At 43.3% G+C, this 20,748-nt stretch overlaps 1 long non-coding RNA gene across 2 annotated transcripts; it reads right to left on the bottom strand.

Annotated features, from left to right (window-relative positions):
• Positions 1-14,613: 14,613 nt before the first annotated feature.
• Positions 14,614-19,665, bottom strand: LOC118472082 (uncharacterized). Of its 2 annotated transcripts, none has more exons than XR_004849632.1 (3): positions 18,810-19,665; positions 18,599-18,715; positions 14,614-15,980 (listed from the first exon to the last, which is right to left on the bottom strand). It is a non-coding gene; the product is annotated as an uncharacterized lncRNA (long non-coding RNA). The 2 variants fall into 2 exon arrangements; XR_004849633.1 differs by having other exon boundaries at positions 15,835-15,980; positions 18,599-18,712.
• Positions 19,666-20,748: the final 1,083 nt, after the last annotated feature.

Genomic DNA, 20,748 nt, shown 5'->3' with positions numbered 1-20,748 from the left:
GCCATCTTTAGGCTGGATTGATAACTATTGTTATAAGCAAACTCTGCCAAGGAGAGGTGCTTATCCCAGTTCTTGCCACAATCGATCGCACAAGCTCTTAGCATATCCTCCAGAATTTGGTTTACCCTTTCCGTCTGACCATCAGTCTATGGGTGGTAAGCTGAACTCCTGATTAGTTTGGTTCCCAAAGACTCTTGCAATTGTTCCCAAAATCTGGCAACAAATTGGGCTCCTCGGTCAGAAATAATGGTCCGAGGTAATCCGTGCAAACACACGATCCGGTCAATATACAATTCTGCATATTTCTGAGCCTTATCAGTGGTGTGCACAGGAAGAAAATGTGCCACTTTCGTCAATCGGTCCACAATAACCCAAATTGAATCATGATGACGAGAGGTGTTGGGCAGACCCACAATGAAATCCATGCTGATGTCGTCCCACTTCCACGAAGGTACGGACAGTGGTTGCAAGGCTCCAGCTGACTTCAAGTGGCTTGCCTTTATCCTCTGACAGGTGTCACATTCTGATACATACTGGGCTATCTCCCTCTTCATTCTGGTCCACCAGTACAAAGGCTTCAGATCATGGTACATCTTGGTGCTTCCCGGATGCATAGAGAATTTGGAGAGATGAGCCTCATCCAAAATTTTCCTCTTGAGGTCCTGGTCCTTAGGAATCACCAATCTGCTTTTGAACCATAGCACACCTTTCTCATCCTGGCGGAAACAATTATACTTCTCAACTTTCTGATGGAGATTCTTCTTGATAATCTGCACTCCCTTGTCACTGAGCTGGGCCATGATAATCTGGTCTTGCAAAGCTGGCTCAACAAAAATGTGAGACAAAGAACCAGAAGGAATCACTTCAATTTGCATCTTGCTCAACTCATCACACAAGGTGTTAACGCGAGAATCCATCAGAATACAGTTGCATTGCAACTTTCGACTCAAGGCATCTGCTACCACATTAGCCTTTCCTGGGTGATAATGTACCTCCAGGTCATAATCCTTGATCAGCTCTAGCCATCTTCTTTGCCTCATGTTGAGATCAGCCAGAGTAAAAATGTACTTAAGTCTCTTATGGTCAGTGAAGATGTTGCAGTGGGTTCCCATTAGATAGTGCCTCCACATCTTCAATGCATGAACCACTGCTGCTAACTCGAGGTCATGAGTGGGATAATTTTGCTCATGAGGCCTGAGTGCTCTTGAGGCATAAGCAATGACTCGGTTGTCTTGCATCAAGACACAACCTAGCCCGGTGCCCGAGGCATCACAATATACATCAAAAGGCTTGTTGTTATCGGGTTGCGCCAATACTGGTGCTGTGGTCAGATGCTGCCTTAATGCATGGAAGGCATCTTCGCACTTCTAACTCCACACAAACTTGACTTCTTTCTTTAGCAACTCAGTTATAGGCTTCGCAATTCGAGAGAAGTCCGGAATAAATCTTCGGTAATAACCAGCTAATCCCAGAAAACTCTGAATCTGGCGAACAATTGTTGGTGGCCTCCAGTTCATCACCTCTTGCACTTTATCAGGATCAACAGCTATTCCAGCCTGAGAGATAGTGTGACCCAAGAATTTGATTTCCTTTAGCCAAAAATCACACTTGGATAACTTGGCATAAAGGTGGTGCTCTCGCGGACGTTGAAGCACTACATGCAAATGTCCGGCATGTTCTTCTTCGTTCTTTGAGTACACCAAAATATCATCGATGAAAACCACCACGAACTTGTCCAATTCCGGCATGAAAACAGAATTCATCAGATACATGAAGTATGCTGGTGCATTTGTCAGCCCGAATGACATCACCAAGAATTCATATAGCCCATATCTGGTTGAGAATGCCGTCTTCGGAATATCACTTGCTCGTATCTTGATCTGATGGTAGCCAGAGCGAAGGTCTATCTTGGAAAATACCTTGGCCCCGACCAACTGGTCAAAAAGAACATCAATACGAGGCAAAGGATACTTGTTCTTGATAGTTACCGCATTAAGAGGGCGGTAATCTATACACAGCCTCAAGCTTTCATCCTTCTTCTTCACAAATAATGTTGGACACCCCCAAGGCGAAGTGCTTGGGCGAATAAATCCCTTATCCAGCAACTCTTGCAATTGCTTCTTCAATTCTGCCAACTCAGCAGGTGGCATTCGGTAGGGCCTCTTGGAAATTGGGGCCATTCCCGGTTGCAACTCGATGGCGAATTCAATATCCCGGTCTGGTGGCATTCTTGGCAATTCATCAGGGAAGACATCTGCATACTCACAGACCACTGGGATCTTCTTCAGAGGTAGCTCCGTCATAGAGAAAGCGCATGACTGAGAAGAACCCTGACTAGGCAGAATCAAAGTGAAATTCCCGCAGAATGGAGAATTAACTTCTACGGTACGGCTGGCTACATCAAGCACAACTTGGTGCAAGGTCATCCAATTAGCTCCTAGAATAATGTCCACATTTTCCAATCCCAACACAAGAAGAGTGGTTTTGACTATGTGGCTTCCCAGTTGAATAGGCACACTTTGGTTTAATTGATTAGTTGAAATTTTACCCCTAGGTGTGACTATCATGAATGACCCTTTTGCGTGAGAGAATGGCAGTTTGCATTTAGCACTGAACTTTTGGCTAATGAAACTATGAGATGCACCAGAATCAAACAGAATTAAAGCAGGTTGATTATAAACTGAAAAGGTACCGGTCATGATAGGAGCTCCTTCAGGTACTTCCTCCAGAGTAGTGAAGTTGAGCTTCCCTTGCCTGACTTGCACCTTCTGCTTTCTTCCCTTGTCTTGATTTGGTGCTGGCATCTGCCTCTGCTGGTTCCTGGGACAATTCTTGGCATAGTGGGCCCACATTGCCACAAGTGAAACACTTGTTCCCATTGCCCTGGCGGAACTGCTGCTGCTGCGGAGGCTGATTGTTCCTTGGGGCGGGAGCTGGGTAGCGGTTGGGTGCCGGCTGCTGCTGCTGCTGAGGTGGCCTGATCACCCATCTGCCTGCCTGCTGTTGAAAACCCCTGCTCTGATTGTGAGAAACAATCCAGAACCTCTGAGCCTGAGCGGATGGTGCTGCCATTGGTGCCTTTCTCTTCTTTTCTGCCCGGTGAGCAACAATACAATCCTCCTGGGAGATGGCCATATTGACCAACTCATTGATGCTATCAGCCCGGACAGTGTTGAGTCGTTCCCGCAGCTTGGTATTGAGACCCCTGCGGAAACGATCCATCTTCTTTTCATCAGAATCAGCATGATACCCTGCATACTGGCATAAGTCGTTGAAGGCTTGCGCATACTACAGTACCGTGCGGGTTCCTTGATTAAGGGCCAGAAATTCATTCAACTTCCGATCAAGAATGCCAGCTGGGATGTGGTGTCCTTTGAAGGCAGTCTTGAATTCCTCCCAAGATACTTCATGATCAGCGGGGAGCATAGCACGGAAGTGGTCCCACCATGTCCGAGCAGGGCCGCGAAGCTGCTGTGCGGCGAAGCGAGCCTTGGCTTCATTAGGGCAGTCTCCCGTGAGGAGGGGAAACTTGGACTCGACGACGCGAAGCCACACGTCGGCGTCCAACGGATCCTCTACCTTGGTGAACAAGGGCGGCTGCGTGCTCAGAAACTCCTGGTAAGTTGCCATAGCCGGAGGTCGCTGGTGCTGGCCTCCACCATGCTGCTGAGGGTGGGGCTGGCGCTGCAAGAGCTGTCGCAGAATCTCATTCTGCTGGGCCATCAGCTCCTGCACTGTGGGAGCTGGAGGAGGTGGCGGGGGAACCTGCTCGTTTTGCCCGCGACGCTGCCTAGCTACCATCTGAAAACAGAGATTGTCGCCATTGTTATCCCAACTCACAGTTTCGAACGACAGGATATCATCTCATATGGAAGGAAAAATGCCATAATCATAATATTAGGTCCGAAACGAAGATAACATGGTGACAAACATCCCACAGATTTCAAAAGTTTACAGGGTTACATCAATCAGGGGAAAGTACCCATAAGCCTAGTCCAAAATGTGATATTTCTAAGCTCGCATAGGTTTCTATCCGCCTAAAAGTGTCAAAGTGACTGCTTAACCCTGAGCGGTGGAAGCGACACTTGATACGGGTGAAGGAGGCATCGCGGAGGTAGTCCCATTGGCACCAGGGGCTGGTCCTAGCTCCTCGGGAGCCTCTTCTCCCTCGCTTCCTGCTTCATTGGCCTCCATCTCCAGGTGGTGCATGTCCAAGTGGTCATTTGCTTCTTCGAGTTCCCTCTGCACATCGTGAAGCTGGTTCTCCAAGACATCAATAGTGTTGTCTCGGATCTCCACCTGCTGCTCCAAGGTGGCAATGCGCTGGCTCAGCCTTTCCACCTGCAGATCCTTCTCCACCAACTCCATGGATAGGTCGACCACAAAATCTTCCCGACTGTCGAGAGTGAGCTTGGCAGTCTGAGCGGTGTTAGCAAGAAGTGCCATAGCATCACCCTGAAGGGCCTGAAGGCGGTACAGCGCACTCATGCACTGAACAGTGACCCTCCCAACCAAGTCAGGATACATCGCCCACACATCCTTTACATGGCTCACGCGGTTACACCACATGAGATCATCCTTCTTCTCAGCAGGGAAGAGTCCCAAGGGGTGCATCACCATCTCCAAGGGATGGTAGCCACAGAAAGTCGTCAGAGTCTTCATGGCTGCTGCCTCAACGGTGTCGTTCGTCCTGAGTCCAATCGTCTCAGAGTCAAGAGAACGCCAACCCGGCTGAAGGGGATGAGCCTCCAAAGTCAGCCAGACCCGACAACGAGGTACCCGATGCTCCTCATACAAATGCACCGTGTACAAAGGGGGCGTAGGGTAACCGGCAGAGTTAAGCACTTCCCACAAGATGGAAGGAAAGCCATCGCGAGAAAGGAAGTCAGAACTGAAACGAGAGTCTCCTCCACTGGCGGGGGTGGGTGAATTCATCTGCGGAAGGGAATCAAAGATAAAGATTATGGTGGAAGGAAAAAGAAAAAGAGAGCCCGGATGGTTTTAAAGAAAGGGGGTTAGCTCAAAATTTTAATTCCTCTTTACGTTTTATAATGCATGCATGTTGGAAGAAACGTTGCCTCTCAAAAGAAAATAGGGTGCTTTTTAGGGCATCCTTAAAATATAAGTATTGGCCCACGGGGCCTAATTAGTTAGCCACCTATTTCTCCCTCTATGCCTAAGGCCTTTCGTCCTAGGTCTAGCGGTCTAGTCCTGACGATCCATAGCAGTTTCTAGGCAAGTTTTAGATTTTGAAAATTGGTGTTCATGGTTTATTGTCCTTCTCTGTGGTGGAATTTACTCCGATACCAGCTGTGGCAGAACCACCCGAATTATTCCAGCTTAAGTGCCCATGTCACACCTCAGGGGCCGTAACACACTTAAATCGGAATAACCCGTCAGTCCTTCAGATCTAGTCTGATAGAGCCACTTAACCAGGATCAAATTCCACAATCTCACTCGAAGGTGAGTCACAGAAGAAATACAATAAAACAGGAAACTTCAAATTAAGTACTGAGTTATTACATAAATCGGAGTTTTGAGTAGCAAATAAAGTTCACAAAATAAAGTGCAGCGGATAATCGATGTCGTCGGTAATGAGGAGATGGGCAAGGCCTAGCCCACTACTCCTCATGCTCCTCTCCTGCCGGAGCAACATCCCACTCGACCGTCCAACCCGGTGGTAGGGTGGTAGGCCAAGTCACACCATCAACCATTTCCTGAATGGTACCTGCAAAAATTGTGCCACAAGCAAGGCTGAGTATACTAATACTCAGCTAGACTTAACCGGTGTGAGGAGTCTACTCCTCTACCTCTAGACTATGCAGCTGTTTGGCAGAGGGGTTTGGTTTGCCAAAAGCACTAGCTGTTTCTAAAAGCAAATTTTAGCTTTTCAAATTCTATCATCATTAACTTAGCTAGATTTGCTCCTTCTAAGCATACATGGTAACAATCAATTAGTTCAATCAACAAATTATCTCATGTAACCACATTTCACTTCTTACTCGATGCAGTACAAGGGGTCAAGCAGTCTCATTAGCTACGAGAAGCAGACGATTCGAATCGAGTTTTAACCTTGCAAGGTAAACCTAAACACACGACATGTCAGGGTACTCCGACCCCACACATGTCAACCGTCCCCATCGATTCCCCGTTCGCGTCTAGGCCTCACCGCCTTGGCATACAATGCTCCACTGACCCCGGCTGCCGCCGTGCAGTGACCGCACTTGTACCCACCATAGCTAGCATGGGAGACCCAGTCTCAGGTCGCATGAGGGATAAAGTCCGCGCCCGGCTTCAATCAGGTACTAGGTTTATCGGTTACCATTTTTCCCGGCATGTGCTTAGTACGTTCAAAAGCTTGACTCAGGTATCCACACATTAATCCTTAATTCATTTTTCCCGTCTCATGGATAAGGCATCCTCCTTGGATCCAAGTCCATAGACCAACAAAGATCCCGTTATCAAGATGAATACAATCAATTCCTGACCTCGCGCGAGAGCTAGAAAAATCACTCAACTTCTACCGAGATCCTGATTAGCAAGCAGCTACTCGACCTAGCATACTAGTATTCATCTCAAAAAGGAATCCTAAGTTCATGCAACTAGAGGTTTCAAGCAACTCCTACACTTAAGTGCACATTACAATCCTACAAGCATTAAGTGTAGTAAAGTAGCATATAATAATACGGTTATGCATATAAACCGGGGCTTGCCTTCAATTGCTGGGGCTGCGGGGAGATCCTCAATAGCAGCCTCTGAAGCCTGCTCCTGGTCCTCCTCTTGGACAGGTCCTTGCTCGGGGATGAGCACGTACTCTCCGTCGGCAAGATTACAATCTAATGAATGCAATGCGTAATATAAGTGCATGATATGATATGTGCTTTTAGAAATTACAACTTTAAAGGTGTATGATCTTCTTGAGTTCAACAAAGTTAACTTTACTTATGTAAGACCCTTGGGTGGTATACTTGGTAAATTGGTTTAAACTTAGCTAAGGTAAGTAGTAGGTTTAATTTTTGGGGTTCCACTGAATTCTTTTTAAGTCTTAGGGAGAATTGATAAGTTCTCAAGTAGACTTATTGGGGTGAGGTTTATTTCTTCTTCCCTTTTCTTTTATTCTCTTTAATGTTTTGGAGTAGGTTTGAACTACAAGTTGATTTTATAAAATTCTAAAAATTCTGCAAAAATTACAGTGGCTGGGTACTGGTGTAGGATTCTCTGTCTCAAAATTTGGGGATCAGAAAGTGAATGGTTTGCTCTGGACAAAATTACCAAATTTTAGGGCAGAAGGGGTGCTTTGAACTACAACTATTATTTAACAGTGGGTAATTCTCTAAAACTCATTTTTTCTGGCTTTTAGGTGTTATAACATGACTTGATACAAATTTCTAGTCATTAATACCTTTTAATTATTTTTCTATGGTTTTCTCAAGTTTCTAGCCAAATGGGTGCTTTCTACTACCACTATATTTGAAAAATATCAAACAACAGAGTTCTTATTTTTCTTGGTTATTATTTTGTGCAAGAGCAATCATTTTGAAGTTTGGCATCTTTTTGCTTAAGGGAAGGGTGGTATGCATTATTTGAATTAAGTGGCCTTTCTCACATATCACTAGCAATAGGTGTGAGTTTGCTTCTTTTTCATGGGTTTGCATTTTTCTCTGGTAGTTTATCTCATCAGGGACTTAGCTAATTTTTGGTTGCCCATTATCACATTAATAGGGGTTGTTCATGATTTATTTGAAAAATGCCTTATTATCACTTTGTATTTATTTTCCTTACTTAAAAAGTTGGGCTGAGGTGCTCTTTATTTTTGTAGTGGGGCTCTGGTGGTTGTAAGCCCACTGGATTTTTATTATTTACTTTGGTTATAGTTTTGCTACTCTAATAATTGATTTTCAGTCCAAATAAGGCTAAATAAAACATTTTAATTTAAAACTGGTCCAAATCAATGGTCTCTGTATTTTTCCTAGGTTCTCTGTTACATAAGCAAAGTAGGAAAAATAATCTTAATCACTGTTCAATAATTTCCAATGTCTTTCTGATTTTCTCTAAGTTTTAGGAAAAATAGCTTTAAATGAATAACTACATCATAATTTCTAATGCTGGGGTTCTTACTATTTTTAAACAGTGTCTAAATGAGGTTTGATCATCTACAAATTTTCCTAAGTTCAGCACAGAAGAAAAACTAATTTTCCTTAATTAAACTAGGTTTGGTGGGTTTCTGTTTTTAATTTTAAACTCAAAAATTCAGAACAGAAAGCATAGGGTTTATCATTTTTAAATGATAGTTCATAATATTCAGGAGCTAGCAAAATTAGTTTGACAACTTTTTATTAAAAATTCATCAAGTTATGGGTTTTCTAAGTTCTCTGGTCATTTTAAAAAGAATAACAGAATTGGTTTAGTGGAAATCCACTTTGCACTGGGGTCCCTGGCGGGTTTTTAAGTTTTCCTCGCGAATCAGTCCTTAAGCTACTATTCACATGAGTCACTGACGTTACAGAAAACCCCTCGGGTTCTACAAATCCTAACCCGAGGTCCTTCTTCTATCTTAAACAGTAACTGCGGCGGAAGAAAGGGCGGAGGGGCTTACCGGCGGCGAGATTGCTCCGGTGAAGTGGTCGAGGACGTAGGGGAGGTCTCGGGGATCACAACGGTGTGCGGGTCGTCGTCGGAGATGGCCGGAGTCGGTCGGTCCACGCGCGCAGGCGGGGATGCTCGTCGGCAGCGAGGAGTCCGGCCTGGTCACGGCGAGATAGAGAAATTGGATGGGTCAGAGAGGTTCACGGGATGCCAGAGAAGATATGGGTGCAAGGAATTGGTCGGAGACTCACTGGATAGCTCGGTCCACGCGCGGCGGCGGAAGACCGAAGTCCGGTGAGGTCGATCTCGGGCCTCCGGTGAAGTCCGGCCGGGTCCGAGGGCTTGGCGAGCTTCATGGGCTACTGGCGGAGCTAGCCGAAGCACTGGCTCGACTTGCGGATGGCTGGAGTGGGCTGGCCACGGTGGCCGAAGCTCTGGCGGCAATGGTGGGCAGAATTGAGCTCGCCGGAGCTAAGGGAAAGTGGCTGGCCGGTGCTACTGAGTGCGGGGCGAAGTGGGGCGCGCCTGGGAAGGCTTTATAGGCACGGCGCGGTGCACGGGCGGTCGTGGACCGGCGAGCGCGCGCGGGCGTGCACTGGGAGGCGCGATGCGCGAACGGGCGTGAACCGGGGGTGTCAGCCACGGTCGAACACGTGTTCTCGTTGCCTCTGCCCATGTTCAAGCGCCGATTGGGTGCAAATCTCCGCGAATTTGGGCAAGATCGTTGTGAAGGATTTGTTCACCTGACCAAGCTTTGTCTTTTGTGTATGGACGTCGCGTGGTTTTAGGCTAGGGACAGGGAGTTGTAGCGTCACCAAGGTGCCAGTGTCAGAATGCCTGGTCCCGAGGTCAAACTGCGCCAAAACCGTGTCAAATGAATTTGGTTTGAGTTCAAACTTTTCCATGATGTGTTCAAGGGAATTTGGCACAAGTTTGATATTTGGATCTCCTGGCTTCGAGTTTCGAAAAACAGAGAACGCAGATGATCTTTGGGAAGAGGTCTGAAATTCAGAAATTCAAAAATCTGAATTTCTCCAAGGGTTCATAGTTCAAGGGCTGATTTGGGGATTTATTTGAGTTATTTTGGCTAAGCTTTCTGAACCTTTCTTGTTGCTCATTAAATATACTTTAATTTTTATAATTGGCTCAAGTCAAAATTTTAAACTTTTCATCCCCTTTTTCTTATTTTCTTGCATTTTGCTTATAGGGCTCACTTAGGGTTTTTATTAGGGTTGCACATTCTTACCCTTTTTTTTAAAGACTTAATTGTTTTGATCATGATACTTTTAAGTATATACTTGGTGGATTCTTTCTTACTTATGTTAATTTGATGCTCATGCTTACTTTGATTCACATGAAATAATGGTTCTTGGGTTGGTATTTGAAAGAAACCCTAGGTGACACTGCGGTGTCACAGTTTGTACCAAGGTTCAAATTATAGAACTTATTCCCCTAGCCTCACAAGTCCAAGTGCATAAGGTAAAACGAGTATTCATCACTTGTATGCACACATTTAGGGGGAGAATGGTTTATAATTTGAATCTTTGAGACTAACTTCATTTTCAAGTCTATTATATGTGTAGTCTCAAATTAGAAAAGAACCTTCGGGCAAAGACAATCACTTCCACTACAAATTTGATGGGTATCAAAGATTCTTTGCTCCAATAAATGTATCTTTTATACATTTCATAGGAGAATGAGTTTCTCTTGTATATGCTACTTCAACGTCATCTAAAATTGGTAAACATGTATCATATTCTTTTGGTTTGCAAATGTCTAAGTAGCATAGCTTATGAATTCTCCTTTCTAGAACTTAATTGATTAAATAGTGCACATATTCCTTATGTTGCATGATTATGTTCAATTGATACACCTTTTATGCCAATGGTACATTAAGTTGCAAATAAGTACTCTCAACAAGTATCAATTGAATTCATATATATGTGCACACTAAAACTTGAGGAGAACTTAGTGTAATATGCAATTAGTGATCTGCTTATCTAACAAATTGTATCAATTGGTGTTTTTCAATTGATATTTTTTGTACATGATCACTAGTTGTAGAATCCATACCTGTGCAATTTTCATGTGATAAGAAAATGTTAGGTGAAATCTAGACTCCAGGTATCAAGCTTCACCTTCGATTTAGTATGACAATCTTCATTTAATATCTTGGACCTATGTCACAACTATACCAACAAGAGCTTGCAAATGAATTGTAAATCCAACACAAGTTTGGAACTCCCCTTGAAAAGGTAAAATGCAAAGGTATATCACTTCATGTCACTTCTCCATTACCTTTGTGCCATCTAAGGAACCTTTTCATAATAGTGTGTTCCCATCTTGCTTAATCATAAATTCTACCCTTTATATTCTTTGTATCCTTTTTGGAGATTTATGACAAAGGGGGAGAAATTTTGCATTAAAGCTTACCTTTAGTCTTATGTAACTAAGTGTTAGAAGACTTTAAAAAGGGGAGAAATAATTAACAAAAGGGGAAGTCATAAGAAAAACATAAGATGTAGAAAATTGATGAGTGCATACTATGTCATGAGCATCACGTTTATTTTATGACACACTGCACCCCATGAATAGTATGATATAAGTTGTCTCCATACTTTGACCCAAATATGTGCTTTTGGCATTTGAGTACAAAAGTGTTATTTCCTGAAATGCACATATTTAAGGGGAGGAAACTATATCATAGGATTCAAAGTCTTATTTATCAAATCTTATGTAAGCTTTAAATGTGTTGTCATCAATCACCAAAAAGGGGGGAGATTGAAAGTGCATTCATCCCTTTTGTGAGTTTTGGTGATTTGGATAACAACACATTTAAAGGTCTAACAAGTTTGCTAAGTGTTGAACATGAAATTCAGTATGATGAACATACTTGAATAGTGTATAATGATCATTGAACAAAGGTTCAACACAAGGTTAAATAACCAGTGAGACAATGTAAATGGATATAATATGATCTCTATATTGGTTTTAATATATGGACAAGACCTGAGGAATCACTACATACATATGATCAGAATAGAGGATGAAGTGATTAAGAGGATTGGTCAAGCCAAAGTGAATCAGATATGAGGAATCGTGAATTGGCTTGACCATATTACTATCAATCCATATATGCTTCTATGAGAATCAAACTAGAGCTTGATTGATCTTAACAGTTATATCTAAAGACATTCAAGCAAGGTTCACAATATTGAAGAAATGATTCTCTCAGTAGATGCTCAATATGATGTGACTCAAGAATGGCTTGATAGGGTGAAGATAGCAAGGAAAGGGCTTCGAGGAACTAAGCGAAGGTGAAGGTCAAGCGACGGCTTGTGGACCAAGGTACCATGGTTAAGGTGAAGAAGAGAGTACTTGCACTAAGTCGATCAACTAATCAGCTATGAAGAGTTATAACATGTTGATGCATCAGTACGGTGACTTGAAGCCATGATTTGAACTCATAAAAGGTGATATGGTACAAGTCACAGGGTTTGAGTTGTGTTTGCTTCAAAAGGTGAGACAAAGATGTTTGTGATCCTTATGAAGAAATGCCATGGAGAAATCACACATGAGACGCCAATTACCCAAGGAGTTTACTTAATTATATTTTATTTAACTTGAGTATAGGAATCGTCGTACTATAAAGGGGGATCCAAAAAGAAGGTTGGTGTTTGCCAAAGCTCAAGCCTCTATATTCAAAAGCTATTTTTTGAAAACCAAATCTCTTGATCGTTCTATGGTTGACCATGGTTAGGTTTGAGAAACCTAGAGTGTTCTTGTTGAAAAGCAGTTGAACTTCTTCAACTATAGCTGAGCTGAACTTCAGCTGAGTTGAGCTTCTTCAGCTGCAGCTGAGCTGAACTTCAGTTGAGTTGACCTTTCTCAACTCCAGCTGAACTTCAACTTCAACTGGGGTCCAGGCAGGTTCAACCGGGGTCCAGGGCAAGTTCAACCTGGGTCCAGAGAGGTTCAACCGGGGTCCACGGAAAGTTCAGCTAGGGTTTTTTCCCCAGACCTCACTGGTCAAAACCGGTTGAACCGACCCTAGGGGAGGTTCAACCGGCGTTAGGGTCACCTGACCGGTCTGACCTCCTGACTGGCAGACTGACTGTCAGTCTGACCCCCAGGCGGTTGAACCGGCCCTAGGGGCGGTTCAACTAGTGTCAGGACCTATTTTTGCATTCTGGCCTGTAGTCTGCCAGTCTGACTGTCAGCCTGCCCCAGGCGGTTGAACCGGTCCTAGGGGCGGTTCAACTGGTCCTCCACAACCAAAATCAGTCCAACAGCTAGTTTTGAAGCCCCACCTATATATACTCACTCCTACCTCTCTCCCCACAAGAAGAGCACGACCCAAACTCTGTTTCTAACTTGAAGAACACCTCCCACTCTCTCTCACACATCTCTTGCCTCCCCATTTCAAATCTTTGGAGAGAAATCTTTGAGTGAGTTTGAGAGCTGTGGTTTTTTTGCTTCATCTCCAAATCTCTCTTGCTCTTCTTCATTCGAGCTTTGGTACTACATCGAGTTCTTTGTGGATTCATTACTCTTGGAGCTTCTAGCTCCTAGACGACTAGGTGTCTCTTGTGAGTCTCCAAATCTTGTGGAAGACCACAAGAAAGTTTGTATTACCCGCTCGTTGAGCAAAGATTAGTTGTGGGCTTGACCTTTGTGGTCGGCGAAGGGAGGATTAGGGTTGAAAGAGACCCGGCTCTTTGTGGGCGCCTCAACGAGGAAGTAGGGCACCTTGGTGGTGTGACCGAACCTCGGGATAAATCTTGTGTCTCTTGTGTTCTTGTTCATTGTGCTTATTCATGTTCTTCGTTCTCTCACCCTTCCATGGAAGATTTGTTCATATCTTTTTGGTGTGTGGATTTTGAGAAGTGCCCTTCTCAGATCTACTACTTTGAACCCTGTGGATTATCTAGAACATCTCATTTCCAAAGTTAACTAGGTGAATATCGAGATCAATTCATTTTATATCTTATTCTTTAGTTGAGCTCGTTCAAACCGGTTGAACCGGTTTTGACACCGACTGAGCCGGTTTTACCCAGTTTGTTTCTAGTTTTTGTTGAAAAAGTTTTAACTTGCCTATTCACCCCCTCTAGGCAACTTTCATAGCCCATATTACATAATTCAGAAACAGAAAGCAAATTGTAATCTAAAGAATCTACAAGAAAAACATTGAAAATAGAATGGTCAGGTGATATTGCAATTTTAGCCAAACCTTTGACCAAACCTTGATTTCCATCCCCGAATGTGATAGCTCGTTGGGGATCTTCGTTTTTCTCATAGGAGGAGAACATCATTTTCTCCTCTATCATGTGGTTTGTGCACCCGCTATCGATTATCCAACTTGAACCACCGGATGCATAAACCTACAAAACAAATTTAGGCCTTGTTCTTAGGTACCCAAACGATCTTGGGTCTTTCACATTAGAAACAAGCACCTTGGGTACCCAAACACAAGTCTTTGAACCCTTGTGTTTGCCCCCAACACATTTGGCAACTACTTTGCCTGATTTGTTAGTTAAAACATATGAAGCATCAAAAGTCTTAAATGAAACATTATGCTCATTTGATGTAGCAGGAGTTTTCTTTTTAGGTAATTTAACATGAGTTGATTGCCTAGAGCTAGAAGCCTCATTTTTATACATAAATGCATGATGAGAAACAGTGTGAGGTTTTCTAGCATGAATTTTCCTGATTTTGTGCTCAGGATAGTTAGCAGGATATAAAATGTAACCCACACTATCCTGAACCATGGGAGCTTTGCCCTTAACAAAGTTGGACAATCTCTTGGGGGCATTAAGCTTGACATTGCTTCCCTGTTGGAAACCAATGCTGTGGCGGAACCGCCCGAATTATTCCAACTTAAGTGCCTAAGTCCCGCCTTAGAGGCTAGACCACACTTTAATAGGAATAAACCGTCAGTCCCTCGGATCTAGTCCGATAAAGCCACTTAACCAGGATCGAATACCATTAGCTCACTCGAAGGTGAGGCACAGAGAAATACAATAAAGCATAATACCACAAATTTAAGAAGTACCATTAGTGATTACATTATCGGAGTTTCAGAAATAATAACCATAAATTTTAATGCAGCGGAAATAACTAACGGAGAAAACCCGAGTAACATGGCGAAGCCTGGCCACGCTACTCCTCCTGGTCCTCTCCTGCGGAAGCGGTAACCCACTCGACCATCTATCCCGGTGGCAGGGATGGAGGCTAAGTCACACCATCAACCAATCATCCTAAGGGTACCTGCAAAAATTATGCCACAAGCAAGGCTGAGTATACTAATACTCAGCTAGACTTACCCGGTGTGAGGAGTCTACTCCTCTACCTCTAGACATGCAGCTGTTTGGCTGTGGGGTTTGGTTGCCAAAAGCACTAGCTGAGTCTAAAATCAAGTTTTAGCTTTTCAAGTTTTAGTATAATCCTTTTTAAACTAGATGTGTACCTAGCTATTCATACATGGTATCAAACATTTTATCAAACAACATCTTTTGCCAGTCACCTCATTTCCACTTATTACTCAATGTAGCAGCATGGATCAAGCAGTCTCATTAGCTGCGAGAAGCAGACGATTCGAATCGAGTTTTTATCCTTGCAAGGTAAACCTAAACACACGACATGTAGGGGCACTCCGTCCCTACACATATCAACTGTCCCCATCGATTCCCCGTCAGCAGATCAGGGCTCACCGCCTTGGCGTACAATGCCTCACTGACCCCGACTGGCCGTCGTGCAGTGACCGCACTTGTACCCACCATAACCGGAATGGGAGACCTCGTCTCAGGTCGCGTGAGGGGTAAAGTCCACTGCCAGGTTCAATCAGGTACTAGGCTTACCGATTTACCATATTTCTCGGCATGTGCTTAGTACGTTCAAACGCTTGACTCACGGTACCACACCTTAATCCTTATTCAAATTTTCATCCCGTGAACAACCAATCCCCATGGATTGTTGCCCACAAACCAACATTAGTACGATATGAAAGTGGGTACAATCAATGTCCTGACCTCGCGCGAGTGCTAGAAAAATCACTCGACTTCTACCGAGATCCTAATTAAATAAGCAGCTACTCGACCTAGCATACTAGTATTCATCTCAATAGGAATCCTGAGTTCATGCAACTAGGGTTTCAGTTAACTCCTACACTTAAGTGCACAGTACAAGCCTACAAACATTAAGTGCAGTAAAATAGCATATATAACGGTTATGCATAAAACCGGGGCTTGCCTTTAATTTAACACTTAGACAGTGTTTGCTGGGGAGGTACTCGCTTGGCGAGCATCCACTGGTTACGTCCATCCTTCCTTGGGTCGTCCACCAACGGCATCCTGTGGTTGGCACCATATCACGTGCACGATCACCATCTCTCGGTCCTAAATGAGATGCAAGATGCATATGTATGAATATAATGAAAAGTTATCACAAGATATACAATACACGGTAGCGAACTAAACACCAAGTAGTAAGACACCGCAACGACTATACACAAGCGCTAGCTATTCGTACGTTATCAGCGTTCATCATTAACACCATTAACAAGACGACCATATCTTATTTATTTACGCAACACAAATACGATATCACAGGTACACACATTTATTTAATTGCTACGACTTTGCATTAGTTCTATTGATCACACAAAAGCATCACAAACACAAGTTTAATAGAGGACCGACGCATCAATGTCGATGGACTCCTCTATCACAATCAACTACAGCAAGCAAGCACATTAATCATGAAGCACATGTTAACCTAAGTTTAGCCATCACAAGTCTATATTCGTTAAGTGCTAACTAAGCATTTTTAGCCAAAATGGTGAACTAAATATTCATTTGAGCACATGCAGATTTTTAGGACAGCAGCACAGCAGCTACTTGTTTTAATCATAACTTTTCAAATATTAATCCAAAAATAGCAAACTAATACTTTCTGGAAAGTTTAGAAAGTTCTCTACAACTTTGGTATTGTCATCACAACATGATTAAACACTTAGCAAGGTCAAAAGATGTTAACACAACAGCGCTGTCCAGATTTGGACAGATTCAGACTTGCAACTTCAAAAATTCACAACTGGAGATTCAGACATCCAAACAAGGTGATCCTAGACTTTCTGGAAAGGTAATAAAATTGTCTACATATCATTTATAAACATCTTAAGGTGATTCAATATTTAACTAAGGATAAAATACACTAGAAGGCTTTGCTGTCCAGAATTGGACAGATTCAGTCTTCAGACTTTAAACATCCATAACTTAATCTTCAGATCACCAAAAATAGTGATCCAAGACTTTCTGGAAAGCTCAGCAAAAGCACTACATAACTTTTATAATCACAAAGAAGTGATTCCAGATTTAATCCAATCAAACATTACAGTTTTCGAAATCTGCCCTGATAGTGGACAGAACACAGCAAGCAGTTTGTAAAATTCATAACTCTTAAACTATCAGGCCTGTGGTTATCAAATTTTAACACAAGAAAGATCAGAAAAGCATCTACAACTTTCTTATAATGACCATGAACAGATTGCAACATTAAATTGAACAAACAATACAGTTTCTGAAATCTGTACAGAATTTGGACAGATTCAGTTACTGAATTTGTAAAAAGCATAACTCCTAAACTGTCAGACCTATGGCTGTCAAATTTTAACACCAGCAAGATAATAAGGTTATCTACCACTTTTCTATAGCACATATCTACAGAAAACACAATTTAGTTCATCAAACATACAGCACAACTAAAACAGCGCGCGCAGTCCAAAACAGAAATTAATAAATTTCAGCTCCTATACAATTCAAGAATTGCCATGTTCTAAAGACTTGAATTATTCTAACACTTTGACAATTGTTAGAGTTAAAATACCTAAGTGAGAACTAACAGGTAGACTTACTAATTCTTATACAAGTTATTTTGCGCACTAAAAGCACCATACTCAATTAACAATGCATTCTCTATAACAATCAATATCAAAGCGCTTTTCACCAATAGTTTGCATTTTAATTTAGACATCACCTGAGCACTACTACTTTTCATCACGACCATAAACATACGCATTTAGACCACAACATCATACGAGGACATATGCATACTAGTTTCTAGTTTTACATCTACAACTTCTTTACTAGTTATTTTCAGCCACTTAATCGGCATCGATTGAATTAAACCTCTAACTCGACAATTTGGGCACCACAAATTTCAGAATTCTACCTAGACATTTAGCGTCATATAGGGAGTCTACTAATTAACTTGCCACCACTTGAAGTACTGGAAACACCTACATATAACAATCACTTAACGCAATTGAATTCCTCTATTGAATTCCTCTATTTAACAAGCGTTGGCTAACACAGCATAAAAAAATAGTAATTCATACACAAGTTCATATTTTTCTCAATCATAACACTATGAGACCAACAAAACTAGTTTCACCATTTTAGACATCTTAACTTAAAATATAGCTAAAAGTAATTCGATTAGTTTTCTTAACTACTTTTCTATATTAGGTCACGTAGCTCCCAATTAATCAACACACCATATTTCCTTTGACGCAATAGGTAGAGCACGTTTACTTGTTTCTAACAATCTTTGGGTATCAACAATTAATTGCTTTATGGTATTTATCCGACTCGAAAACATAGAGTCACCTCATTTTAATCGCATAATAAATTTTAGCTTTACTGATCGAGTCTGCCGACTAACCGTTTAAACTAGTAAAACCTATCCTTCGCATCAAACAACACATCGCACATCTTCCTATCGAAACGTAAAAACATCCGAGTTCTTTTCTACTTCCTTTTCTTTCGCCACAAACTTCAATCCATACCAATACAATTTTTAAACACGCACCACATCGACCAATTTATACGAATCGACGACCACCAATCTCTAACTCGAAATCATGAGCACGACCATATTACGACCTACCGCCAAAACATTTCAACCGCATCTATATAATTTATTAATCGAGGCAATCGAGAGCGACATGGCTCACCATAAACAAACCCAATCAGCGTTTGCAAGAACGACGGTGATTCCGATTTGTGCATCGCTACGACATCGACGAGCGTCGAGCGGCTTGCCTTCTCCACGCAAAACACGGGGTTATCTCCTCCACAAAAATAAAACAAAGCAGCACACATACATAATTAATCATAGGAAAATAATGTTGATGCGGAATCGAACAAGGAGCGTCGCGGTCTCACCGGGGTGAACGACGATGATGTTGGGGCTGCGCAAAAAAAAACAGCAAACACTCGATGAGCGTCGATGGCGTGCTGTTCACTGCGCAAAAACAGCAAACACCCGACGAGCATCCCGACGTGCTGTTCGCTGCGCAACACCCCACTTGGACAGTTTGCCGAGCACGTGGCACGCGCGCAGCGCTGGCAGCGAGGAAGCAAGGGGAGGTGTTGGGGCTGCAGGAACAGCGGCGTTTCACCGTGGAGGAGCTGTGCAGCGCTGGGGAAAAGGAGAAGCTCGCTGCGAGGGGCTGCTCGGCCATGGGAAAATAGCGCCCGCGCCTTGGACAGTAGAGGGAATCGGCTGGGTGAAAAAAAATGGACAGGGTGCTGCAGGGAGATGGGAGCGACCGGAGGTTGAAGACAACGGAGAAAGCGCTACTCGCAGGGGGAAATGCCATGGGAGAGAGAGGTGGACGAGCTGCTGGCTGGAGGAAGAAGAAGGGGGAGCCGGCTGGAATTTTCTGGGCGCCATGGATCAGAGAGCAGGGCGGCCAGGGAGAAGAAGAGGGTGCCTTGCTGCAGGGGCGCTGGCTTGCTGCTGGCCGTGGAGCAGGGGACACGCCCAGGAGAAGGACAGGGAGCGCGCTCGGCTGGAGGTTCTGCTTGCCTGCAGGGAGCGCACGGCTGCTCTCCATCCCTGTAGGGCGAGCGACAGCAGGGGAGAGAGGCCGACCGTCGAGGTTGCTGCCCCCCCCCCCCCCCCCCGCGCACGCTGGAGCTTGCTCGAGGAAGGGGAGGAGACGCCATGGACAGGGAAGCTCCCTGCGCGCTGGCTGCTATGCGTGGGAGGAAGAAAGGTTGCTGGCGGCTGAAAATTTTTGAGGGGTGGGAGTGCAAAAATGCCTCCACTTGCTAGGAGAGGGCTGCTATTTATAGAGGGGCATTAGGGCTAGGGTTTCCTTAGTGGGCTGGGCCGGGCTGGAATGGGCTTGGCCCAAAACATGAAATCGGGTCGCGCTAATTTATTTTTCCGAATAAAAATGCTCCCGCAGAATTCGTCGCTACGGAAAAACAGAGCGAAAAAAAGATTTCGGAAGATCGGGCGACTAATTCGACTGAGAGTTTTATTTGACTTCGCTCGGCAACAAATCCCTACGCATTATTCGAAAATAAATTGTCTCGGAATACGACCAGCTTTCCGATTTTTAGTCAGAGAAGGCGAATCGTGATATTTTAAAATCGCTGTCGATACAGGGTTTCGAGTTCGGTTCGGACATGAGATATTTGGCCGAGTCGAGAAAGAATTAATTAGAGGACGACATATCGAGTATTCCGCCTGAGAGTGCGGACTCGGATTAAAATAGTCGGACATAGATCGAAGTTCAGGAATTAGATTCGGGCTCAGATCAGATAACGGTCGTCGAGAGTTTGATTTAAAAAGCTTCGGATGAGATTTATAATTCGAGAATGATCTTCGAGTCTGCATTAGTTCCGAGAATTAAAAGTTTTAACACGCTCCAAAATTGGTTGTTTCTCGCGATCGATTAACTCTGAATTCGGTGAACTTCCTAGAGAAAGCCTGATAAACAGAGAAAGGCACGATCGAGAAATAGAAATTTTTACTGAGCATCCGAGATTAGGATTAATCTCCCGACATGACGCGAAATTGACACCAGGGGTGTCACAAATGCCATCCTTAATGCCAGGGCGTCTCCCATTATAGAGCATGCTTCTAGCAAATTTAAACTTTTCATTTTCAAGTTCATGCTCATTGATTTTAGCAGTCAATTTAGCTATGTGGTCATTTTGTTGTTTAATAATGGCAATGTGATCATCAATAGCTTCAACATTAATATCTCTACATCTAGTGCAAATGGAAACATGCTCAACAGTAGATGTAGATGGTTTGCAATTTTTTAGTTCTTCTATCTTAGCATTTAAAATAGCATTCTCATCTCTA

Source organism: Zea mays, chromosome 5 (assembly GCF_902167145.1).
Source record: "Zea mays cultivar B73 chromosome 5, Zm-B73-REFERENCE-NAM-5.0, whole genome shotgun sequence".
NCBI lineage: Eukaryota > Viridiplantae > Streptophyta > Magnoliopsida > Poales > Poaceae > Zea > Zea mays.
This window is presented reverse-complemented; position numbering and strand designations above follow the sequence as displayed.